This window comes from Hyla sarda, chromosome 1 (assembly GCF_029499605.1).
Source record: "Hyla sarda isolate aHylSar1 chromosome 1, aHylSar1.hap1, whole genome shotgun sequence".
NCBI classification, from domain to species: domain Eukaryota; kingdom Metazoa; phylum Chordata; class Amphibia; order Anura; family Hylidae; genus Hyla; species Hyla sarda.
The window spans coordinates 263937977-263965166 of record NC_079189.1 but is presented as its reverse complement, the minus strand read 5'-3'; the positions used below and the strand labels follow the sequence as shown (position 1 = coordinate 263965166).

At 45.8% G+C, this 27190-nt stretch overlaps 1 long non-coding RNA gene across 1 annotated transcript in view; it reads right to left on the bottom strand.

Annotated features, from left to right (window-relative positions):
• Positions 1-5804: 5804 nt before the first annotated feature.
• LOC130368261 (uncharacterized) overlaps positions 5805-27190 on the bottom strand; it is a 64328-nt gene continuing 42942 nt past the window's right edge. Inside the window, exon 6 of the long non-coding RNA XR_008892389.1 lies at positions 5805-6601. This is a non-coding gene — a long non-coding RNA (uncharacterized LOC130368261). The remainder of the gene's footprint in view (positions 6602-27190) is intronic.

Sequence of the window (27190 nt, the reverse complement as noted above, 5' to 3'; positions counted from 1 at the left end):
GAAATTGGGCTACAAGCTTTTTTTTTTTTTTTTGGGGGGGGGGGGGGATTTTTCTCCTTATACCTCTTTTAAAAAATGAAAAAAAAAATGTTGCTACAAGAACGAGTAAAAAATGCAGATTTTGATTTTTCTCCCCCCACTTGTCTGCTATTCTTGTGAAACACCTAAAGGGTTAAACTTTCTGAATGTCATTTTGAATACTTTGAGGGGTGTAGTTTCTATAATGGGGTATTTCTCACAGAAAGGCCCCCTCAAATCATCTTCAAGCTTAACTGGCCCCTGAAAAATTCAGATTTTGAAATTTTCGTGAAAATTTTGAAAATTCTTGCTATTTTTGAAGCCCTCTAATGTCATCAAAAAGTAAAAACATTTCAACTTTCTGATGGCAACATAAAGTAGACATATTGTATTATTGTATTTGTGAATCAGTATAAAATTTGGAATATCCATTTTCCTTACAAGCAGAGAGTTTGAAAAAAAAAAAAAGCTACATTTTTTAGAAATTTTGGGATTTTTCGCCAAGAAAAGATGCAAGTAATGACGAAAATTTACCACTATGTTAAAGTATAATATGTCACGGAAAAAAAAAATCTCTAGAATCAGAATAAACGGTCTAAGTCCTTAAGGTGTTAAACACAAGTAGGGCAACCTGCTATGACAGCAACTTCTGTACAGAGCACACAGGTCTTCGGAGCACAGGCAACTCAGTCTGAGGGAAAATGAAAGGAAACTAACAATTTGGCAGCTCACAGCCATTTGTGAGGTGAAATAAGATTTCTGCGATATTTATTAAAGTCTTTGCACCTTTTTGATAAATTCGGTGTACAGCAGCGAAGAACAAAAACCACACAAGAAAGGACTTTGCACAGCAAAGGAATGATAAAGAGTTAGGAAAGGTTGTTCTGACAATAGCTAGGCCTAGACTGGTTATAACAGGTTTGGATCCACCCCTTCTCAAAGGAGGCAGAAGTTAGTCTTTAGACTTCTCCTGCAACCATCAGTTGGGAGAATCATGTGACCAATGTATCCTAATATAGTAAAAGAGATTTTAATCCGTACAGGACAAAGGGGTCTCGGCCAATCACTGCTTCAGGAGGGAAAAATTAAACTACAGTGCCGTAGTTTCATGTTCATGGTAGCCGGCCAGAAAGCGGAGTGCTTGTCACTTGCTCCGCATTACTACAAATTCTAGAATGCATCTGAAATACATCTGCCACTGCATTTTCCATCTGGAGTTTGTGGGGAATATATTTTTATGCAAAACCCACCTTGCATTTTAAATTACTTTCTCTCTCCCATAGAAGTCTATGGGAGAGGGGGAAAAAAGTGTCATTAAAATGCAATGGGGGAGATTTATCAAAACCTGTGCAAAGGGAAACTTGCCCAGTTGCCCATAGCAACAATTTAGCTTGCTTCTTTCATTTTTATGAAGGCCTGTGAAAAATGAAAGAAGTGATCAGATTGGGTGCTATGGGCAACTGAACAACTTTTCCTCTGCACAGGTTTTGATAAATCTCCTCAAAAGATTTGTAAAAAAAAAAGATAAAAAACACACACAACACACACCAACCCACCATAGCCTCAATATGCTGGGATTTTTGAAAACAACTATTCCTGAGCCAAAAAAACAGAGTGGAAAAAAAAAAAAAGTAGACCAGTGGGTATGGCATAAGTTCCCAATGACTTGCAGAGAACATTTGGCCACAACATTTTTTTTTCACAAATAAAACTCCCCCCAAAAAAAACTTTGTGGCAGTTTGGGCATTTTTTGGAAACTTTCAGGTGTGCTTTCACACAGCAGTGGTTTTGTCATTAATTTCCATTTAGAGACCATGCTGGAAACAGTTATGGCTTTCCATCAGCTACTTTCTCGATTTGCCTACATCATTCCTACCTCATACACCTACTGTATGTTTCAGTCTTTGAAATTTTTATTTTCCTTCCTATACATTAAGACAGATTTATTACAGATGGGTTAAACTCACCAAAATATAAAAGCTGCTTTACTAGTTCCTTACCTGCCAAACAAATAGATCATTTTCACACTGGGAACAGCCAAGGCTTTTCATTGAACCCATCACATGAGGTCATTTAAATAACTAATTCACAGCACATGAATCTCAGGCAACTACCTTAACCCCTTAAGGACCCAGCCCATTTTCACCTTTAAGACCCGGCCATTTTTTGCACATCCGACCCTGTCACTTTAAGCATTAATAACTCTGGGATGCTTTTACTTTTCATCTCATTCTGAGATTGTTTTTTCATGACATATTCTACTTTATGTTAGTGGTAAATTTTCGTCGATACTTGCATCATTTCTTGGTGAAAAATTCCAAAATGTGATGAAAATGTAAAAAATTTAGCATTTTTCTAACTTTGAAACTCTCTGCTTAGGCTAAATTTCTACTTGTTTTTTTCTACTGTTCAGGACGCCGGGCGTATGCATACACCCTGCATCCCGAGCCCTTAAGGACGTGGGGCATATGCATACGCCCATGGGAATTCCGGTCCCCGCCGCTAGCCGGTTGGGGACCGGACCAGAATGCCTGCTGAAATCATTCAGCAGGCACCCTGGCACATCGCCCACGGGGGTCCTGAGACCCCCCCATGTCGGCGATCGCAGAAAATCGCATGTCAATTCAGACATGCGATTTTCTGCTATTCTGGGCTGATCGGGTCTCTGGTGAGCCGATCACCTGGAAAATAGCGATGATCGGAGCTGTCAGGGACAGCCCCGATCATCTTGAGGGCTAGGAGTGAGGTCGCAGAGCTGCAATCTCCTCCTATCCCCTGCCATTGGTAAGAACTGATTCTGACCAATGGCAGAGCAGGACAGTGGCTTGCCATGGCAACCCCCCATTCTGCCCACCCCTGGATGTCGAGGGGATTGTGGGAAGAAGATGGAGGCCGGTATCTGCAGGAGAAGATGCCTGGAGATCCCCGATCGTTGCTGGAGACTGCTGGATCCTGGGTCAGGTAGGGAAACTACAGTGGGGGGGGGGGGGGGGAATTGAAAGTGAAAGTACAGTGATCTTTACTGTGGCAACCCCTAGGAAGGCCAAACTGCAACTCCCAGCATGCCCAGACAGCCAAAGGCTGTCTGGGCATGCTGGGAGTTGTAGTTTTTCAACATCTGGATGGTCACAGTTTGGAGACCCCTGTTACAGTGGTGCCCAAACGGTAGCCCTCCAGATGTTGCCGAACTACAACTCTCAGCATGCCTGCACTGCCCAGGCATGCTGGGAGTTGTAGTTCTGTAACATCTGTCCCATCAGATTTAGCAATTTTCATGAATTTTTTTAAAATTGCTGCTCTACTTTGAAGCCCTCTAATTTTTTCAAAAAGTAAAAATATGTCCATTTTATGATGCCAACATAAAGTGGACATATTGTATTTGAGAATAAAAATAAAATTTATTGTGAATATCCATTTTCCTTACAAGTAGAGAGCTTCAAAGTTAGAAAAATTCAAAATTTTCATGAAACTTTGGGATTTTCCACCAAAAAAGGATGCAAGTAACGCCGAAAATTTACCACCAAAATAAAGTAGAATATGTCACGAAAAAACAATCTCAGAATCAGAATATTCGGTAAAAGCGTTTTCGTGCTATCAATTCATAAAGCGACGGTGGTCAGAATTGCGAAAAAGGGCTCAGTCCTTATGGTGAAAAAGGGCTGCGTCCTTAAGGGGTTAAACGCCAAGAAAAACGCCAATTCTGCCGCATGGCGTTTTTTTGGGCAAAAACCACTGCGGCCAGATGTTAGCTGTAAATCAATGAGAAATCGCTAAATTCTTTTTCCACTTGGAGTTTTTCAGTTTGGCGTTTTTTTATTCCTTTTGACGTTTTTTCACTCTTTTTTGGCGTTTTTAAGCTCCTTGGCGGTTTTCCAGAATCGCAGCATGTTGAGCCACTGGCAATTTTTTTTTGTCAAAATCGTGGGGTTTTTCTCTCATAGAAGTCTATAGGAGTGAAAAAACGCCAAGAAAAACTATATGTGGGTTTTAACTTTGGTGTTTTTGCAGACGGTTTTTATTCTTTTTTTGGACTTAAGCGATCCAAAAAAGTGATGGAGATACCTTTTTTAATAACATTTCGTAGGGTGCTAATAAGAAAAAAAAAAGATACAGTAGTGAAGGAAAAAATTAGTATTTAACGAAATTTATCTTTTTTATAACAACATTTTTATAAATTTTTAAAATCAGGATCAATTTATGTGGGTGGGTGGGGACCTAAAAATGTAGCCGACAATAATAAAAATGTAGTGTGTGTGTGTGTGTGTGTGTGTGTGTTTTTCACTTTTTTTCTTAAATTTTTTTTTTTTAGGTAGTACTACTACTCCCAGCATGGAACACACTGTTCCATGATGGGAGTAGTAGTACCTGTGCTGATAGACAGATCGCCCGTTGCGATCCTCCTGTATAATCTATAGAAGCGGACAGCCGCTCTTCTATGGTCCCCTGCACTGATGTATATATACAACTATTCATATTTCCCGCAGAGAGCTGTGATTGGCCAGATGGTTTTAGCCAATCACAGCTCTCTGTGGGAAATATGAATAGGTGTATATATATGTCAGTGCAGGGGACCATAGAAGAGCGGCCGCCCCCATCTATACATTATACAGGAGGATCACAGCGGGTGTCAGGAGTGACATCCGCTGTGATCTTTCCTTAACTGCAAGTACTACTACTCCCAACATGGAGCACACTCTGCTGGGAGTTGTAGTACCTGCATTAATAGACAGATCGCAGCGGGTGTCAGAAATTACACTCACTGCGATCTGTCTATTAATGCAGGTACTACAGCTCCCATCATGGAGCAGAGTGTGCTCCATGTTGGGAGTAGTAGTACCTGCAGGTAAGAACAGATCACAGTGGGCATCACTACTGACACCCGATGTGATTGTCCTTTCTATTGCAGAGATGCAGAGCGGCTTTCTCCTGCGCTCCGCATCTCTGCATTATACTCCGGCCAGTGATGTGAATAGAACATCACTCATTCATATTTCCCTCTGAGAGCTGTGATTGGCTGCCACCATCCGGCCAATCACCACTCTGGGCAGAAAATATGAATGAGTGATGTTCTATTCACATCACTTGCTGGAGTATAGTGCAGAGATGTGAGCGCTGTATACAGCCGCTCTGCATCTCTGCTATATTATGGACGATCGCATCGGGTGTCACAACTGATACCCGGGGCGATATGTCTATTAGTACAGGTACTACTACTCCCATCGTGAAACACACACTTTATTAAAAATTAAAATGTAGTTATCAAAAATATTAATTTCGTTAAATACATATTTTTCCCATCACTACTGCCTCCTTTTTTATTTTTTTGGTACCCAACAAATTTGGGGTACCAAAAAAAAAAAAACTGCCAAGGTGCAATTTCCACACAAATGAAAAAACACCACAAAAAAATGGCAAAAAGAAAACGCCAGATGCAGGAAATTGCACTGGTGTTTTTTTCAACCAAAAAAACGCAGGACAAAAAAACAAGTAGAAACTTAGCCTTATAAGGAAAATGGACATCCCAAATAAATTATACATTGTAATATAAAAAGGAGATTGGGGGGCTCACACTATTAAATGTGAAAAAATATATGCCAAGGTTTCTGCGTTACACGTAACCCACACGTCAAATAGTGGAAACAATAGAGGGAAATTAATGCAGACCACAAGGTATATATTTGTATGTGGAATGTAGTGTATAATTATGAAAGACTCATAATATGAATATAGGAAATAGTTAGAATAGGACTGGTTGTATATAAGAGTATTTTATTAAATTGCACAGAATAGTCCAAGCAGGGCCCTTGCTGTGGACTAGACGACAAACAGATTAATGCAATGATAATAGGTCAAAATGATAGTATTAAAAATAGATAAAAAATTAATTAAAAAATAGTTAAAATAATTAGTCCATATAGCAGCCACCTATTGGATCAGATCGGAGTTATTAGTCTGTTGCTGGCCGTATCTCAGCAGACTTTGGCCATAGCTTTGTATAGCAAGTGTTCTGATCGCGATAATTGAAATAGATAGTATCAAAGTTTTTATCATAAGTTGCAACAATAGTTAATAGTTGTAGGTAGATAGATAGTGGTTAGTGCTTCTGCACCACTCACCGCTCCGTATCCCAGAGATGGTAACCCCTGATGTGCTGGGCTCCGTGGCATGGATTGGCTCTGCTCAGCGGCTGGCCCGATGCGTCTGGGCGGTAAAACCTCAGGGTTCCTCCGATGGTGCGGAGAATATTGCGGCAAGCAGCTGTGGTGAGTGGACGCAGGCAACGATAATCCAAATGCCGTGTGTGGACGGCGTTCTCGTGGTGGAGTAAGCACGTCCCAGTTGGTCTCAAACAGTGGTCCCTATTGCAGGGGGTTCCAGCTGTTGCAAGTCTGGATAACTTGAATTGGACCCTATAGGTGGTCAATATGGTAGGGTAGAGCTAGATGGTACGCTAGACACGTTTCGGGGAGACCCCTTTTTCAATAGCTGTTGTATGAAGGTTTATATAGTCCTTGTATTTTAATTTTGGTGTCAGTTTGTTGTAAGCCGCGGGCTGGATTATTAGCATTTTACAAAACATGGACTGGATTATATAGGGGAGAAAAAAAAGGGAAAAAATTGCATTTACTTATATACAACTAGTCTGAATGGTTTCATCGATATGAATGTGAGAAAGTATTGTTCTATTATTAGGATAAATGAATAATTGCGTACAGTTTTATAATTAATTGGTTTATAAATATAATGAATGAATATGTTGCACATGGAATGTAACATAATCAATAATGTGTGACATAGTCACGTTTAAAATGTTTGTTAGGTTGGAATAGAATGTATTGGAGTATGGAACCATATATCTATATATATAAAACTCAACATGTGTGTGTATGTATGTATGTATGTTCCACAAAAACTTTCAAACGGCTAAAGATATTAACATGAACCTTGGCACACATGTTACTTATATGTCAACAACAAACATAGGATAGGTAATTTAACCCTTACTCACCCCCATTTGCCAGGGGCGGGGCTTATGTTTAAAGTCCCATGCAAGTCAATGGGAAATATATGTTACTGCATAACTTCCAAACGGCTGGAGATATTTGGATAATACTTGGTCACATGTTACTTATATGTCCACTTAAAATATAGGATAGTTAATTTAATCGTGAGGGTCAGGGTTTTTTTTAAAGTCCCATGCAAATCAATGGGAAATGTATGTTCCCATCTAATTTCCGTTTGGCTGGAGCTATTTCATTACCTGGTACACATATTACGAGTCAGGATATGAGGACGGGATGGGAGGTCGGGATAGGAGGTCGGGTAGGAGGTCGGGATAGGAGGATAAGATAGGAGGACAGGATATGAGGACGAGATATGAGGTCGGGATAGGAGGTCGGGTAGGAGGTCGGGATAGGAGGATAAGATAGGAGGACAGGATATGAGGACAGGATAGGAGGTCTGGATAGGAAGTTGGGATAGGAGGTCGAGATAGGAGGACGGGATAGGAGGTCAAGATAGGAGGTCGAGATATGAGGACGGGAAAGGAGGTCGGGATAGGAGGTCTGGATAGGAGGTCAGGATAGGATGTTGAGATAGGAGGATGGGATAGGAGGTCAAGATAGGAGGTCGAGATATGAGGACAGGAAAGGAGGTCGGGATAGGAGGTCAGGATAGGAGGACGGGATAGGAGGTCGAGATAGGAGGTCGCGATAGGAGGACGGGATAGGAGGTCGGGATAGGAGGTCGGGATAGGAGGTCAGGATAGGAGGTTGGGATAGGAGCTCGAGATTGATGGACGGGATAGGAGGTCAGGATAGGAGGTTGAGATAGGAGGACGGGATAGGAGCTCGAGGACGGGATAGCAGGACGGGATAGGAGGACGGCATAGGAGGTCGGGATAGGAGGACGGGATAGGAGGTCGGGATAGGAGGTCGGGATAGGAGGTCGAGATAGGAGGTCGGGATAGGAGGTGGAGATGTGGGGTCGGGATATGACAACAATAAATGAGGACTGCATATCAAGTCAAAAGCTTCCTCCTTTGTTTATTTTCCTCCCCAAAAAGGATTAGGAAGGAAAAACCGGGCAACGCCGGGTACTCAGCTAGTAATCTATATATATATAAAACTCAATGTGTGTGTGTGTGTATGTATGTATGTTCCACAAAAACGTCCAAACGGCTAAAGATATTAACATGAAACTTGGCACACATGTTACTTATATGTCAACAACAAACATAGGATAGGTGATTTAACCCTTACTCACCCCCATTTGCCGGGGGCGGGGTTTATGTGTAAAGTCCCATACAAGTCAATGGGAAATATATGTTACTGCATAACTTCGAAACGGCTGGAGATATTTCGATAATACTTGGTCACATGTTACTTATATGTCCACTTAAAATATAGGATAGTTAATTTAACCCTTAACTACCCCCATTTGTGAGGGTCGGGGTTTTTGTTTAAAGTCCCATGCAAATCAATGGGAAATGTATGTTTCCATATAACTTCCGTACGGCTGGAGATATTTCAATACCTGGTACACATATTACGGGTCGGGATATGAGGACGGGATGGGAGGTCAGGATAGGAGGTCGAGATAGGAGGTCGGGATAGGAGGACGGGATATGAGGACGAGATATGAGGACGGGATAGGAGGTCAGGATAGGAGGTCGAGATAGGAGGATGGGATAGGAGGTCGATATATGAGGACGGGAAAGGAAGTCGGGATAGGAGGACAGGATAGGAGGACGGGATAGGAGGTTTGGATAGGAGGTCGGGATAGGAGGTCAAAATAGGAGAATAGGATAGGAGGTCGAGATATGAGGACGGGATAGGAGGTCGAGATAGGAGGACGGGATAGGAGGTCGGGATAGGAGGTCGGGATAGGAGGTCAAGATAGCAGCTCGAGATTGGAGGACGGGATAGGAGGTCGGGATAGAAGGTCGAGATATGAGGACTGGATAGGAGGACGGGATAGGAGGACGGGATAGGAGGATGGGATAGGAGGATGGGATAGGAGGACGGGATAGGAAGTCGGGATAGGAGGTCGAGATAGGAGGTCGGGATAGGAGGACGGGATAGGAGGTCGGGATATGGGGTTGGGATATGACAACAATATATAAAGACTGGATATGAAGTCAAAAGTTTCCTCCTTTGTTTATTTTCCTCCCCAACAAGGATTAGGAAGGAAAAACCGGGCAACGCCGGGTACTCAGCTAGTATAAATATAAAAATGAAATTTGTGATATGGAAATATATTTATGTGTTTAAATATAAAATTGAGATATAAATTTGGACTTGTGGTAGAAGTAAGTGAAGACATGATATTAAATGATTAAACATTTTTTGAAGATTAATAAAAATTAATAAAAAATTAATTGATAGGAAGTTCATAAGAAATTGAAAGATCAATAATACGTTTGATTGATGGCTCGTGGACTTCTGGTTGATAAAATGGACAATAGGAAAAGATCTCTGGTACAGATGGTAGGACCATGTGAGTCTCGTCCCTGGGCACATCCAGAAACTGATAAACAGCCTGGTACTGGATGTGGCATGGGGCAAGGCTCATCATGGAGGCATCACAGAAATCTGAACACTTCCAATTCCGAATTGAGGCCCTTTGTCTCTATAGATTCAAATTCATATATCTTCCTGGCTTCTGCCCTCGACATTTTTGCAACATAATTTACCCCTCGCCAGCCTTTTTTTATTTTTTGTATACCTGTGTATATCATGTTGGATGGGTCCTGTTGGTGATATTGTGAAAAATTTGAAGATAATGGGTGTTTCATGTTTCCTTTCTTTATATTATATATATGTTCGGAGATGCGTGTTTTTAAAGTGTGTTTTGTTCTGCCCACATATTGCTTATTGCAGCTGCATTGAATAACGTATATTATGCCTGTAGAGTTGCAAGAGATATTATCCATAATTTCTGTTGGAACATGTGTTGCACAAAAAAAAAAACTTTAAGATGTAGCCATGTATTTTTGGTGTGTGGTCCTGATTTATTTTGTACTAGCTGAGTAACCGGCGTTGCCCGGTTTTTCCTTCCTAATCCTTTTTGGGGAGGAAAATAAACAAAGGAGGAAGCTTTTGACTTCATATGCAGACCTCATATATTGTTGTCATATCCCGACACCACATCCCGACCTCCTATCCCGACCTCCTATCTCGACCTCCTGTCCCGACCTCCTATACCGTCCTCCTATCCCGTCCTCCTATCCGACCTCCTATCCCGACCTCCTATCCCGTCCTCCTATCCCGTTCTGCTATCCCGTCCTCGACCTGCTATCCCCTCCTCCTATCTCGACCTCCTATCCCGACCTCCTACAATCTCAAACTCCTATCCCAACCTCCTATCCCGACCTCCTATTTCGTCCTCCTATCTCGACCTCCTATCCCGACCTCCTTTCCCGTCCTCATATCTCAACCTCCTATCTTGACCTCCTATCCCGTCCTCCTATCTCGACATCCTATCCCGTCCTCCTATCTCGACCTCCTATCTCGACCTCCTATCCCGTCCTCCTATCCCGACCTCCTTTCCCGTCCTCATATCTCGACCTCCTATCTTGACCTCCTATCCTGTCCTCCTATCTCGACCTCCTATCCCAACTTCCTATCCAGACCCCCTATCCCGTCCTCATATCCCATCCTCCTATCTTGTCCTCCTATCCCAACCTCCTATCCTGACATCCAATCCCAACCTATCTCGACCTCCTAACCCGTCCTCCTATCCCGACTTCCTATCCCGACCTCCTTTCCCTTCCTCATATCTCGACCTCCTATCTTGACCTCCTATCCCATCCTCCTATCTCGACCTTCTATCCTGACCTCCTATCCTGACTTCATATCCCGTCCTCCTATCCCGACCTCCTATTCCGTCCTCCTATCTCGTCCTCCTATCCCGTCCTGCTATCCCGTCCTTGAACTCCTATCCCGTTCTCCTATCTCGACCTCCTATCCCGACCTCCTATCCCGTCCACCAATCTCGAGCTCCTATCCCGACCTCCTATCCTGACCTCCTATCCCGACCTCCTATCCCGTCCTCCTATCTCGACCTCCTATCTCAACCTCCTATCCCGTCCTCCTATCCTGACCTCCTATCCCGACCTCCTTTCCTGTCCTCCTATCTCGACCTATCTTGACCTCCTATCTCGACCTCCTATCTCAACCTCCTATCCCGTCCTCCTATCCTGACCTCCTATCCCGACCTCCTTTCCTGTCCTCATATCTCGACCTCCTATCTTGACCTCCTATCCCATCCTCCTATCTCGACCTCCTATCCTGACCTCCTATCCAGACCTCCTATCCCGTCCTCCTATCCCGACCTCCTTTCCCAACCTCCTATCTTGACCTCCTATCCCATCCTCCTATCTCGACCTCCTATCCTGACCTCCTATCCCATCTTCATATCCCGTCCTCCTATCCCATCCTCCTATTCTGTCCTCCTATCCCGTTCTGCTATCCCGTCCTCGACCTCCTATCCCCTCCTCCTATCTCGACCTCCTATCCCGTCCTCCAATCTCGAGCTCCTATCCCGACCTCCTATTTCGTCCTCCTATCTCGACCTCCTATCCCAACCTCCTTTCCCCTCCTCCTATCTCGACCTCCTATCCCGTCCTCCAATCTTGAGCTCCTATCCCGACCTCCTATTTCGTCCTCCTATCTCGACCTCCTATCCAGACCTCCTATCCCGTCCTCCTATCCCGACCTCCTTTCCCGACCTCCTATCTTGACCTCCTATCTTGTCCTCCTATCTCGACCTCCTATCCCAACTTCCTATCCCGTCCTCATATCCCGTCCTCCTATCCCATCCTCCTATCCCGTCCTCCTATCCCGTTCTGCTATCCCGTCCTCGACCTCCTATCCCCTCCTCCTATCTCGACATCCTATCCCATCCTCCTATCTCGACCTTCTATCTCGACCTCATATCCAGACCTCCTTTCCCGTCCTCCTATCTCGACCTCCTATCTCGACCTCCTATCCAGACCTCCTATCCCATCCTCCTATCTCGACCTCCTATCCCGACCTCCTATCTCGACCTCCTGTCCCAACCTCCTATACCGTCCTCCTATCCCGTCCTCCTATCCCGACCTCCTATCCCGACCTCCTATCCCATCCTCCTATCCCGTCCTCCTATCCCGTCCTGCTATCCTGTCCTCGACCTCCTATCCCGTCCTCCTATCTCGACCTCCTATCCCGTCCTCCAATCTCGAGCTCCTATCCCGACCTCCTATCCTGACCTCCTATCCCGACCTCCTATTCAGTCCTCCTATCCTGACCTCCTATCCCAACCTCCTTTCCTGTCCTCATATCTCGACCTCCTATCTTGACCTCCTATCCCATCCTCCTATCTCGACCTCCTATCCCATCCTCCTATCTCGACCTTCTATCCTGACCTCCTATCCAGACCTCCTATCCCGTCCTCCTATCCCGACCTCATATCTCGAGCTCCTATCTTGACCTCCTATCCCGTCCTCCTACCCCGACCTCCTATCCCGACCTCATATCTCGACCTCCTATCTCGACCTCCTATCCCGTCCTCCTTTCCCGACCTCTTATCTTGACCTCCCATCCCGTCCTCATATCCCGTCCTCCTATCTTATCCTCCTATCCCTACCTCCTATCCCGACATCCTATCCTGACCTCCTACCCGACCTACTATCCCGACCTCATATCCCGTTCTCATATCCCGTCCTCCTATCCCGACCTCCCATCCCGTCCTCATATCCTGACTTGTAATATGTGTACCAGGTAATGAAATAGCTCCAGCCGAACGTAAATTAGATGGGAACATACATTTCCCATTGATTTGCATGGGACTTAAAAAAAAAAAACCTGACCCTCACAAATGGGGGTAGTTAAGGGTTAAATTAACTATCCTATATTTTAAGTGGACATATAAGTAACATATGACCAAGTATTATCGAAATATCTCCAGCCATTTGGAAGTTATGCAGTAACATATATTTCCCATTGACTTGCATGGGACTTTACACATAAGCCCCGCCCCTGGCAAATGGGGGTGAGCAAGGGTTAAATTACCTATCCTATGTTTGTTGTTGACATATAAGTAACATGTGTGCCAAGTTTCATTTTAATATCTTTAGCCGTTTGAAAGTTTTTGTGGAACATACATACATACATACATATATACATACATACATATATACACACACACGTTGAGTTTTATATGTATATATATATATTACTAGCTGAGTACCCAGCGTTGCCCGGTTTTTCCTTCCTAATCCTTGTTGGGGAGGAAAATAAACAAAGAAGGAAGCTTTTGACTTCATATGCAGTCCTCATATATTGTTGTCATATCCCAACCCCACATCTCGACCTCCTATCCCGACCTCCTATCTCGACCTCCTGTCCCGACCTCCTATACCGTTCTCCTATCCCGTCCTCCTATCCCGACCTCCTATCTCAACCTCCTATCCCATCCTCCTATCCCGTCCTGCTATCCCATCCTCGACCTCCTATCCCGTCCTCCTATCTCGACCTCCTATCCCGTCCTCCAATCTCAACCTCCTATCCCGACCTATCCTGACCTCCCATCCCGACCTCCTATCCTGTCCTCCTATCTCAACCTCCTATCCCGTCCTCCTATCCCGACCTCCTTTCCTGTCTTCATATCTCGACCTCCCATCGACTTTCATGGGACTTTAAACATAAGCCCAGCCCCTGGCAAATGGGGGTGAGTAAGGGTTGAATTACTTATCCTATGTTTGTTGTTGACATACAAGTAACGTGTGCCAAGTTTCATGTTAATATCTTTAGCCGTTTGAAAGTTTTTGTGGAACATACATACATACATATATACATACATACATACATATATACATACACACACACAAAATTTTGTGGTAACATGCATCCTTTCTTGGTGAAAAATCCCAAAATTAGATGAAAAATTTAAAAATTTTGCATTTTTCGAACTTTGAAGGAAAATGGATATTCCAAAAAAAAAAAAAATTTATTCACATTTCCAATATGTCTACGTGTTTTTACTTTTGGAAGACACCAGAGAGCTTCAAAGTTCAGCAGCAATTTTCCAATTTTTCAAAAAATTTGCAAACTCACTATTTTTCAGGGACCAGTTCAGGTTTGAAGGGGATTTGAAGGGTCTTCATATTAGAAATACCCCACAAATGACCCCATTATAAAAACTGCACCCAAGTATTCAAAATGACATTCAGTCAGCTTTTTAACCCTTTAGGTGTTTCACAGAAATAGCAGCAAAGTGAAGGAGAAAATTCACAATCTTCATTTGTTACACTCGCATGTTCTTGTAAACCCAATTTTTGAATTTTTACAAGGGGTAAAAGGAGAAAATGTATACTTATATTTGTAGCCCAATTTCTCTCGAGTAAGGACATACCTCATATGTCTATGTAAAGTGTTCGGCGGGCGCAGTAGAGGGCTCAGAAGGGAAGGAGCAACAAGGGGATTTTGGAGAGTACGTTTTTCAGAAATGGTTTTTGTGGGGCATGTTGCATTTAGGAAGCCCCTATGGTGCCAGAACAGCAAAAAATGTGTGTTTCCCCCAAATTTCACATTTTTGCAAGGGTTAATAGCAGAAAATACCCCCCATCTCTTCTGAGTATGGAGGTACCCCATAAGTTGGCCTGAAGTGCACTGCGGGCGAACTACAATGCTCAGAAGAGGAGTCATATTTGGCTTTTTGAGAGCAAATTTTTCTTGGGGGGGGCATGTTGCATTTAGGAAGCCCCTATGGTGCCAGAACAGCAAAAAAAAAACACATGGCATACCATTTTGGAAACTAGACCCCTTGAGGAACGTAACAAGGAATAACGTGAGCCTTAAATACCCCATAGGGGTTTCACGACTTTTGCATATGTAAAAAAAATGTTTTTTTCACTAAAATGTGTGTTTGCCCCCAAATTTCACATTTTTGCAAGGGTTAATAGCAGAAAATACCCCCCAAAATTTGTAACCCCATCTCTTCTGAGTATGAACGTACCCCATAAGTTGGCCTGAAGTGCACTATGGGCGAACTACAATGCTCAGAAGAGGAGGAGCGCCATTGAGCTTTTGGAAAGAGAATTCATTTGGAATGATAGTCAGGGGCCATGTGCATTTACAAAGCCCCCCCCCCCCCCCCCGTGGTGCCAGAACAGTGTACCCCCCCACATGTGACCCTATTTTGGAAACTACACCCCTCACAGAATTTAATAAGTGGTGCAGTGAGCATTTACACCCCACTGGCGTTTGACAGATCTTTGGAACAGTGGGCTGTGCAAATGGAAAATTAAATTTAAAATTTTCACGGATCACTGTTCCAAAAATCTGTCAGACACCTGTGGGGCGTAAATGCTCACTGTTCCCTTTATTACATTCTGTGAGGGGTGCAGTTTCCAAAATGGGGTCACATGTGGGTATTTTTTTTTTTTGCGTTTATGTCAGAATCGCTGTAAAATCAGCCACCCCTGTGCAAATCACCTATTTAGACCTCAAATGTATATGGTGCGCTCTCACTCCTGAGCCTTGTTGTGCGTCCGTAGAACATTTTACGCCCACATCTGGGGTATTTCCGTACTCAGGAGAAATTGTGTTACAAATTTGGAGGTCTTTTTTTGCTTTTACCGCTTGTGAAAATAAAAAGTATGGGGCAACACCAGCATGTTAGTGTAAAAAATTTTTTTTAAAATTATACCAACAGGCTTGTATAGACCCCAACTTTCCTTTTTTTTTTATTTGAAATTTTTTTATTTTCCAATGATAAAACAGAAACAACATAAGAATTGAGTAACATGTACAAGTGCAGAGATTGCGAACAAGGAAAATGCCATTGTACAATGGTATAAGGCAGACAATACCTAAGATCACAAGAGTGGAGCATGTGAGGCACAAAGATGGTATGCTCATTCGTGATAGACCGTGTCAGTCCATTAACCAAAAGAACATAAGGCTACATTCACCGCAATAATTACAAGGCATAAACAGCATGAAAAGCCACAGTAGGTGAGTATTCGCGATCCCCAAGATGTCAGACCTGCATACTCTTAACATGAAAAGAAGGAACATAACCATGCAAACAAGAAAAGAAAGAAGAAAAAAAAAAGGGGGGGGAAGGAAGAAAAGAAGAAAAGCAGCCAAAGTGAGAAGGAAAACAAAAGTGTAGGGAAGGGAAAGTAGGAAGAAACATGGACGGACAGGGGGAAACACACTGGAAACAATAAAGGGAGGGGGACACAGGGACATCCAAGGAAGGGAAGGAAAAGGGGGAAGGGGATAGTACGCTCTAAGGGGGAGGACAAGCATCTTAAGGGAGAGCTTGGGGAGCTAGGGCAAACATTGCTCCGTATCCAGGCGAAGACTGGAACGTCAACCAGTCAAACCACGTGCAGCGATCATTCTCCGCAGGGGTAAGGGCCACCAATTCCTCCATTCTTTGAGTGAGCGCAATTTCAGCCAGCCATTCACCAATCGTGGGAAGTTCAATAGACCTCCACCTGCGGGGAATAACCGTACGTGCTGCTTGAAGCATGTAACTAAGGAGGGATTTTTGAAAGGAACTGGCAGACATTGGAAGATGGGACAGTAAAGCAGCTCCCGGGGAACTAGGGATAGTTATTTTTGTCACCTCCCGAGTCACCCTAAGAACCGTGGACTAGAAGGATGACAATTTGGGGCATGCCCACCATATGTGTGACATGGTGCCCACCGAGTCCCCACATCGCCAGCATGAGTCAGGAACCATAGGGAACCAACCGTGAAGTTGGACCGGTGTGCGGTACCAGCGGGAAAGCACTTTATAATTCGTCTCTTGAGCCTTGCACGCTACCACCGATTTATGAGATAGCTGAAAACACTTAGCCCATTGTGCCGGGGTAAGTGTTAAGCCCAGTTCCTGTTCCCATGCTGCGCAATATGTAGGCAAGGCGGAATGATAACGAGAAAGCAGTATGCGATATAGAAAACCAATAGTGTGTGGGGGTACCGGGGGTGGTAGACACAGCTTCTCGAATGTGGTCAGGTCTCTATGCAATGTCGCATGTCGCTTAACCGAGGCATAAAAATGTTGGAGCTGCGTATAAATAAAAAGGCCACTGCCGTCAGAGGACCCATGCCGCACAAGAGAAGCCATGGGCAGCAACGCAGCAGAGGAGAGTACATGATAAAAACGCAGAGGGAGCACATCAGATACCTTCAGTAGACACCTGGGGGACATACCCGGGGGGAATGCAGGGTTACCTGTCACAGGGAGCATGGATCCATTATGGTCGATTAAAGAATCCCTCAACCTCCGGTCACAAAGAGCAGTCAGCGTCTGTCGCGAGGTAAAAGATAAAGAGGGCAAGGAGGAGGGAGGCGGGGACCATGTCCACGGCAGTCCGGCCAACTCTCCCGGGTAGATATCATGTGCCACTCGTACCCAGAGTTTCGATGTAGAATTGTGTAGTAAATCTAACAGTCTGGCATGCATGGCAGCCAAATAGTATAGACGGCAGTCCGGGAGGCCAAGGCCCCCCTCCCCCTTTGGACGGAATAGCACTCTACGGTTAAGCCTCGTTCGCCCCCCGGCCCAAAAGGAAAAAGAGCCAAATCTACCATGCATGGCACGCCAATATGAGGCAGATAAGGTAATTGGGATTATCTGGAGTAAATACAACAATTTAGGCAAGAGGGTCATCTTTAAGGCGTTCACCCTCCCAAACCAAGAGATAGTTCTGGTCTGCCACCGGTCCAGGTAGGTATTAAACTGGGAAAGAAGTGGGGCAAAATTACGGTGATACAGAAGAGATAAGTCCGAAGGGACCCCAATCCCTAAATATTTTATGCCTTGGGTCGGCCAAGCGAAAGGGAAATTCCTCCTAAGCAAATCTACCACAGAGAGCGGGAGGGAAACGTTCAAAGCCTCAGATTTAGACACATTAATTTTAAAATTAGACCATTTCCCAAATTCGGACACCACGGATATTAAGGAGGGAAGTGAAATATGAGGGTTGGTAACGTAGACCAAAAGGTCGTCAGCAAAGGCCGAGCACTTATACTCAGCATCTCCAATCCTAACCCCCGAGATGTCCAGATTGCTACGGATAGAGGCCAGGAGATGCTCCATAACTAATACATATAAGAGGGGAGATAAGGGGCAACCCTGGCGAGTACCATTATGTATGGAAAAAGAAGGGGAAAGATAGCCGTTAATTCGCAACCTAGCTGAAGGGAACCGATATAGGGACATAATTTTAGTTGTGAGAACCGGACTCAGACCGATAGCACCCAGAACCTCGATGACCACGAAATGCGGTCAAACGCTTTTTCAGCGTCAAGGGATAGAATAATTAAGGGGATCTTTCTGGATTGGGCAAAGTGCATAATATCTAAGGTTTTTAAAGTGTTGTCGTGTGCTTCCCTCCCCAGAACAAAGCCAACCTGATCATGATGAATCAACTGAGGCAAATAAGACCCCAACCTATTCGCAATCAATTTAGAGAACAGCTTAAGGTCCAGATTCAATAAGGAAATGGGCCTATAGCTGTGGATCCTTGTCAGGTTTGGGAAGCACTGCGACGTGGGCCATAGTAGATTGGGAGGGAAAGGGGCATTCCGGGCCCACCGCATTAAATGCGGCTATCAGTAAAGGGGCCAGCCGCTCCCCAAATTTCCTATAAAATGCCGCAGTATACCCATCCGGGCCCGGACTCTTACCCCCCGGTAGAGAGGAAATAACCCCAAGGAGCTGTTCCACTGTGAATGGGGCATCAAGTTCAGCTGACACCTCAGCAGATAGTGTAGGGAGCCCAGGCCGAGGGAAAGAGACAGGGTCAGGGCAGGCAGCGGCAGGTAGACTATATAAATCAGTATAAAATTGGCAAAACTCCTCTGCTATTTTCGGGGTAGTATGAACCTTCTCACCAGAGTGCCGTTTAACACACGGGATATGGGTTGTGGCTATGCGTTCCCTGAGGGCCCTGGCGCATACTTTCCTTTTCATAACGGGGTAAAAGGATAAAAAAGCCCCCCAAATTTGTTGTGCAATTTCTCCCGAGTACGGCCATATGTGGCCCTAAACTGTTTCCTTGAAATACGACAGGGCTCTGAAGTGAGAGAGCGCCATGCGCATTTGAGGACTTCATAGGGATTGCATAGGGGTGGACATAGGGGGATTTTACGCCAGTGATTCCCAAACAGGGTGCCTCCAGCTGTTGCTAAACTCCCAGCATGCCTGGACAGTCAGTGGCTTGCCGGAAATGCTGGGAGTTGTTCTTTTGCAACAGCTGGAGGCACCGTTTTGGAAACATTGCCGTACAATACGTTTTTCATTTTTATTGGGGGGACAGTGTAAGGGGGTGTATATGTAGTGTTTTACCCTTTATTATGTGTTAGTGTAGTGTAGTGTAGTGTTTTTAGGGTACATTCACACTGGCGGGCATTTACAGTGAGTTTACCGCTAGGGGTTTGTGCTGCGGCGATAAATTTGCCGCAGCCCAAACTTGAAGCAGAAAACTAACTGTAAAACTGCCTGTGTGTTTTAAACCTGCCTGTGTGAAACCTCCAGCTGTTTCAAAACTACAACTCCCAGCATGTACTGACAGACCGTGCATGCTGGGAGTTGTACTTTTGCAACAGCTGGAGGTACACTGGTTGGAAAATCTTCAGTTACCTAACTCAGTATTTTCCAACCAGTGTGCCTCCAGCTGTTGCATAACTTCAACTCCCAGCATGTACTGATCGCCGAAAGGAATGCTGGGAGATGTAGTTATGCAACAGCTGGAGGTATGCAAATACAACTCCCAGCGTGCAGAGACAGCTGTTTGCTGTTTGGGCATGCTGCGATTTGCAGTTTTGCAACATCTGGAGGGCTATAGTTTAGAGACCACTGCAAGGTGATCTCCAAACTGTGGACCTCCAGATGTTGCAAAACTACAAATCCCAGCATGCCCGGACACCAAACTGCTATGTGGGCATGCTATCAGTTGTAGTTTTGCAAGATCTGGAGGTGCACAGTATAGAGATCACTGTGCAGTGGTCTCAAACTGTAGACCTCCAGCTGTTGCAAAACTGCAAATCCCAGCATGCCTTAACAGCTTTCTGGGCATGCTGGGAGTTGTAGTTTTGCAACATCTGGAGGGTTACAGTTTAGAGACCACTATAGCCCTCCAGATGTTGCTAAGTAACTCACCGGCTTCTGCAGGATCCAGGGAGCTGTGTCGCCGTCCTCTTCTTCCGCCGATCGTCGCCCGCTGCTGCCGCCGATCGTCGCCCGCTGCCGTCGCCAATGGGTGAGTGGACTTTGGTGCCCGGTGCCTGTCAGTTTCCCCGTCCTGCCCCGCCTATTGTGGGTGGGCAGAACGGGGAAACCGAAAGTAAAGCCCCCCGTGGTTATTTGGGTCCCAGACAGAATATATATCTATTATATCTTATCAAAGTGTTTCGAACAGGTTTTTTAGTTAACCCTCTAACATAACCTTCAGACTATACCTATGTGTATAAACTATTTATATTTATAGTTATAACTAGGATATTATTGTCATTATATACTTTGCTATGTCACCTGTATAATAAGTAGGTGTAAATGGGATAGCATTTATCCAAGTATACTAACAGACTGGTTTATTAGACTGATTATCCAGAGTATTGAAGGGTTCTTATTAATAAGATTTAACTATTTTACTATTTATAACCTGTACACATGTATATACATTTGTAAAGACCTTTCTATGTACTTTCTATAAGTGGACTATGCATATGATACACTATACACAATTGACATGTCTAACTAGACAATTTGGTATCTGAATATACAGACTTATATAACTTTACTGTACATTATATCACCTTATATTACGTAACATTAGATACATTTCTTATTTTAATAGGTGCGGATTGGGCTGCCAGAGGCTCTCTACTCAATGCCTGGGCTTCTGGGGCCCCTGGGCGATCAAGCACTTCTCCCCAGAACACATTTTATTTTACGCTAGACATTTTTATGTATGCATGTAATACAAAGCTAGACATTTTATATAACCCTTTTTTCTTTACTGTAGTGCTTATGTTAGGGACAGGATACTTACTGGCCAGGTAGGTTCCTGTGCACAAACAGGGTTAAAAGGTTTTGAGCTGATAATGGTTTACCCATTAGATACACTTGTAGTGAATTATCAATGAAGTATACTTGAGGTGTATACTGATTTATGTGTATGTAGTTTATCTACATATGTTTTTGTACATGTTTTTAGACTAATCCTTATATCTTGCTGGGGGTTGTCCAAAATTAGAACGTGTGGATCTACGCAACACCATCTCTGAATTTTCTGGAACAACAATCTCTTCTTTAGGATTTGATTCTGCTGGACTGACAACAGCGCTTTCGTTCTCGGCAACTGGGACAGGTGATGATTCCCAGAGCATTCTCCCACATTGGAAGGTTCAGATGAAATTGAGGCAGGTGGATGGATGACTGGAGTAAACTATTGTTACGCCGAGCGCTCCGGGTCCCTGCTCCTCCCCGGAGCGCTCGCGGCGTTCCTCTCTCTGCAGCGCCCCGGTCAGACCCGCTGACCGGGAGCGCTGCACTGACACTGCCGGCGGGGATGCGATTCGCATAGCGGGACGCGCCCGCTCGCGAATCGCATCCCAAGTCACTCACCTGTCCCGGTCCCCGGCTGTCACGTCCTGGCACGCGCGGCTCCGCTCCTTAGGGTGCGCGCGCGCCAGCTCTCTAAGATTTAAAGGGCCAGTGCACCAATGATTGGTGCCTGGCCTAATCAGTCTAACTAGCTTCCACCTGCTCCCTGTCTATATAACCTCACTTCCCCTTCCCTTCCTTGCCGGATCTTGTTGCCATTGTGCCAGAGAAAGCGTTTAGTGTTGTCCAAAGCCTGTGTTCCAGATCTTCTGCTGTTGCCCCTGACTACGACCCTTGCTGCCTGCCCTGACCTTCTGCTACGTCCGATCTTGCTCTTGCCTTGTCCTTTTGTACCCCGCCTATCTCAGCTGTCAGAGAGGTTGAGCCGTTGCCGGTGGATACGACCTGGTTGCTACCGCCGCTGCAAGACCATCCTGCTTTGGTGAATACCAGTAGCAACTTAGAACCGGTCTGCCGGCACGGTCCACGCCAATCCCTCTCTGACACAGAGGATCCACCTCCAGCTTGCCGAATCATAACAACTATCTGTTGGCACCAAGACTGGGGTTGATGGGGTAGTCTTGGCTGGCATGTAGCCGAAGAAGACAGTTTGATCTGAAGGGAAGAGAGGATCATCTTCAAACATTAAGAGCGGTCTCTCAGGCTCAACTGTTCTTGCTGGCTGGACTTGTGCTGGCTGAACTGGAGGTGGAAGATTTGGGGGTGCAGAAGAAGGCGGCAATAAAGGCAAATCCCCTTTATGACACATCTTGATCCGGTTTCAGTGAACAACTTGCGGCTCATACCCTACTTTTTGGACTGTGTAGACATCGGTGTCTGGGTAGGGTACGGCGATCACAGTATAAGGCTCAGCTTCCCAAAGGAGTCCAATTTATGAGTCCTGGGGAATTTCTTCAACCAAACTTTGTCACCAATCTGCAATGGCTGGGCAGAGGCATGGCGGTTATAGTCCTGTTGCTGTCTATAGTGTGCCTCACCCATTTTTTTGTTGACAATCGCTTTTGCCCCTTGAATCCTTTTCTGGTGTTTAGAGACCCATTCCATAGAGGCTTGTGGCGAGTTGTTGAAAGGTGCTTGAAGGCCAAAGATCCTGTCCTTGGGCAGTCGGCCATGTCGGCCCATCATTAGATAAAATGGAGTGTATCCCGTGGAGCAGTGAATGGTATTGTTATAAATTTCCAACAACTCGGGCATCAATCGTGGCCACTCTTCAGGTTGAGACACAGATGCAGCTCTCAGCATGTGGATGAACACCTGGTTGATTCTTTCACAAAGTCCATTCCCTTGCGGGTGATAAGCAGTGGTTCTGAGTTTCTTACACACATGGAACTGGCACAATTCCTGGAATAGTTGGGCCTCAAAGGCCGGTCCTCAGTCGGACAAGACAGTCTCAGGACATCCGAGTATCTGTACCCAATGGGTGTAGAACACCTGGGCTGTGGTCTTGGCCGTTAGATCTTTGACTGGCACAACCACTACCCACTTGGATCACTATCCACCATGGTGAGGGCATACGAATACCTGGACCGGGTAGGCAATAGCTTGACATGATCCAATGCGACCAATTGGTTAGGCCTCTCACTCTGGATGGAATGGAGGGGTGCTCGGGCATCCTTGCGGCCATTCTTGGTGATACTGCAAACTGCGCACTCAATGCACCATTTTTCAACATCACTTCTCATTCCAATCCAGTAGAACCGGTGTCGGACGGTGGCTTCCGTCTTGTGAACCCCAAAGTGTCCTGAATGATCGTGGTAGGCATTCAGAACCATTGCAGCATCTCTACGAGGAATCAGGATCTGATGTAGCCTTTTGCCAGACACTGGGTCCAAGAAGTTCCTGTACACCATTCCCTTGTGCACAAATAGCCTTTTTCTCTGGCGCCACAGACGCTTCAATTCATAGTCACTCTGACTCCGGCGTAAACGGGGAGGTACCCTTCTGGTCAACAAGTACTCTAACAGATCCCCCATGGTCTGACTTTCTTCTTGTAAGGTCCTCCAGGTATACAAGTCCTCCTGGACTGTTTTAGACCTAGACTCCCTCCCCTCGAGGGTGGTTGCCACATCTTGGTTCACGAACCTCTGATAGAATGGGGGCATCTCCACCTCTTCCCATCTGTCCTCCACCGGGGGATCTTCGCCGGGAGTCATTCGGGATAGCACATCCGCATTGACATTGGATTTGCCACTTCGATATTTAATAGAGAAGTCCTAATTGGCTAGCCTGGAGGCCCACCTTTGTTCAAGAGCACCTTGCCTGGCGGTGTTCAGGTGGGCCAGGGGGTTGTTATCAGTGTAAACAGTGAACGAGGTTGTTGCCAAGTAATCTTTGAATTTCTCGGTTACCGCCCAGACGAGGGCTAGGAGCTCCAACTTGAATGAACTGTAATTGGAATCGTTCCTTTCAGCTCCTCGCAGGTTCCGGCTGGCATAAGCTATCACTCGTTCTTGTCTTCCTTGCATCTGGGATAAAACCGCCCCTAATCCTTCGAAACTGGCATCGGTGTATAACCAGAAGGGTTGAGTATAGTCCGGGTAGGCCAGGATGGGGGGTTCTGTTAATAGGTGTTTCAGAGCTTGGAAGGCCACTTCTTGCTCCTTGGCTCATTTTACAGGTAGCTTCCCATTATAGTTTTCCTTTGCGGTGCCTCGCAGAAGGGAAGTCAATGGCTCAGCAATTTGGGCAAAATGAGGGATAAAGCGGCGATAATACCCCGCAAATCCTAGGAAGCTCCTGATATCCTTGACAGTGCGTGGGGTAGGCCAGTTCTTGACGACTTCCACTTTAGCCGGGTCAGGTTGAACCCCTTCAGCGCTGACGACATGGCCCAGGTAATGTACTTGTGGCTTGAGTAAGTGACACTTGGAGGGCTTAACTTTTAAACCATGTTGGATCAATACTTGAAATACATCAGACAGGTGAGTCAAATGTTTCTGGTAAGACTTGGAGTACACGATCACATCATCAAGATAGAGTAGGACACTCTGAAAGTTAAGGTGCCCTAGGCATCGTTCCATCAGCCGTTAGAAGGTAGCCGGAGCATTGCATAGCCCAAAGGGCATGCTCTTGAATTCAAACAGACCCATGGGGGTTACAAAGGCTGTCTTTTCTCCATCTTCTACGACCATGGGCACTTGCCAGTACCCGCTGGTCAAATCCAACGTGGAGAAGTATGCTGCAGAACCCAACGCAGTGAGTTATTCCTCAATCCGGTTGGATGTTTGCTGAAGGCATCTTGACACCTCTTCGCCACTTCAATGACCCCTTCGACTTGTTCCGGTGGGGTAAGGGAGCCTCCTACTTGTAGCTGGCGCCACCAATGTTCTGGAGAAACTTCGGTATGGCCCGGTGTAGTTTGAGCAGTCTGTTGTTGAGCCACCTTACGTGAGGACAGAATATCACTGGAGTCCAGGAAGAAGAGACGGGCCACTGGGGTGTATTTTGGCAATACAGTGGCTACACCGGACAAATTGACTAAGTGAACTGGGACTCGTCCATTTACTACTGTCACTAGACTTCTGGCAGCTCGAACCAAGGGAAAATCTTCAGACTGTAGAGGTTCTAACAAAGCCTGATAATCTTGATTCCTTATGCCAGGACGCGCTCGACACCATAAAATTGTTTACGTATTTGGCTGTAGGGTCACTGACCTCATGTCCTGGATCCGGACTTTACAGATCTCTCCTTTTTGGTTCACGAACTTCTGCTCCGCCCGCAGAATTTTGAGATGGTGCTGCGCAGTCCTTTGTCTGGAAGGAGACATGTAAGGGAGAGAGGCATGCAAAGCATCTACAATATCAGTGAAGCAATGTCTCATGATGTTCATCCCTAGAATGAACTATGTGGCCCCTGGTACCGTCACATCGGTAACAATTATTCCTTGCCCCCTAAGTGTGTGACCTCTCAACTGAATAGTGGGCTCCCAGTACCCATGTCTGGGAATTGGTTTCCCGTCTCCTGCCATGACACTAAAATCCATACCGTCTGGCTCACACAATGAATCAACATTCCAATATTTATAAAATAGGCCCTTAGAGATGGTAGACACCTGCGAGCCTGTGTCATTCAGTGCCTGCAGCTGGATACCATCTATAGTAACATTTACATAGGGGCAGGATGCAATGTACAATGATTGTCCTGAGTGGGGTTGCTCTTTTGCTGGACCTGTGATTCGTTTTCCTGAGGGCCGGCCCTCGACCTCAGGGAATGCCCGTTTAAAGCCCAGCACTGCATCTTCCAATGCCCAGGTTTGTTGCAATACTCACAAAAAGGCCGATTAGAAGGGACCGGGTGAGAGCCACTGGAACGGGAAGGAGGAGCAGGGGTAGGTCTCTTAGTCACTGGAGGCTCTCTATCGACCATAGTGGCTTGAGTAGCTAGCTCCTTTACCATTTGAGTGAGCTGGGCAATGTCCTGCTTGATCCCTTGGATTTCAGAAATTGTGGCGGGGATTGGAGTGTCAGCCATGGGTGTGGGGGTTGTTGGTAAAATTGGCGTAGAGTTAGCCGCCGCACCCATGGGCTCTGATCTAGGGTCAGGACTTTTCTCAGGGTCTGCCCCCTGCTCTATAACTTGAAGGGCTAGACGCTTAAACGCAGAGAAAGACATATTGGGGTTCTGTACAGCCAACATCTTTAACTGGGCCTTGTCCCATTTATTTTGGACCCCTTCAATAAATCTGTCCAGCAAAAGTTTATTACCCTGATCGGGGGTTATGCTGTCTAATTTTTGAACTGCCTCCAGGGCATTTTGTAAGGCTACTGCGTATGCCCGTAGTGTCTCACCTGGCTTTTGTCGCCTCTCATATAGTCGGAGGCGGACCTCTGAGGGGGAGTGGGACTCAAATACCTGGTGCAATCCCTCGAAGATCTGCTCTACTGTAGTCCTCTCAGAAGTGGGCCAGGTGCGAACTTCTTCACGTGCAGGTCCCTGCAGTTGCCCCATGAGTAACAGCACCTGTTGGTTAGGGGGAAGAGAATAAAGAGAAAAGATGCTCTAGTATGGCAGCCACTTTGGCGTCTCTTTGGGCTTTTTCTGACCAGGCCGGAGGGATGGGAGGCAGGAATTTCCCAGGCAATGGGAGGATATTGTCCCACATGTATTTGATGATGGCGGGCTCATCCCCGAACAACCATCTAGGAAGCAGGGGTGATGGCGGGCGCTCGGCCGACTGAGGGGCTGGTCTTGGGCGGCCGTGGCCTGTGGAGGTGGCGGGACCTTTGCCTCGTGGCTGGCTTCGGGACTATTAGAAGAGGGAGTGGAGAAATCAGCTTCCGCTGGTGTACTCACGTCCGACTCCGTCGGGATTTCTGCCCACGAGCCCCAGGTGCGATATGGGGCGACAACCTTACAGGCGACGGGTCTCTGGAACTCCCAGGCGGCGTTGCGGCCCACTCGCCGTCATCCTCCGGCAACGGCACTTGGCAGTAGGCCTTGTCGGCCACGAGGGACAGTCGCTGCAACTTCTCCGCCAGCTCCCGGAACATCTCCAATGCCGCCGCGGCAATCTTCCAACCCTCGGACTCCACCTTGGAACTCT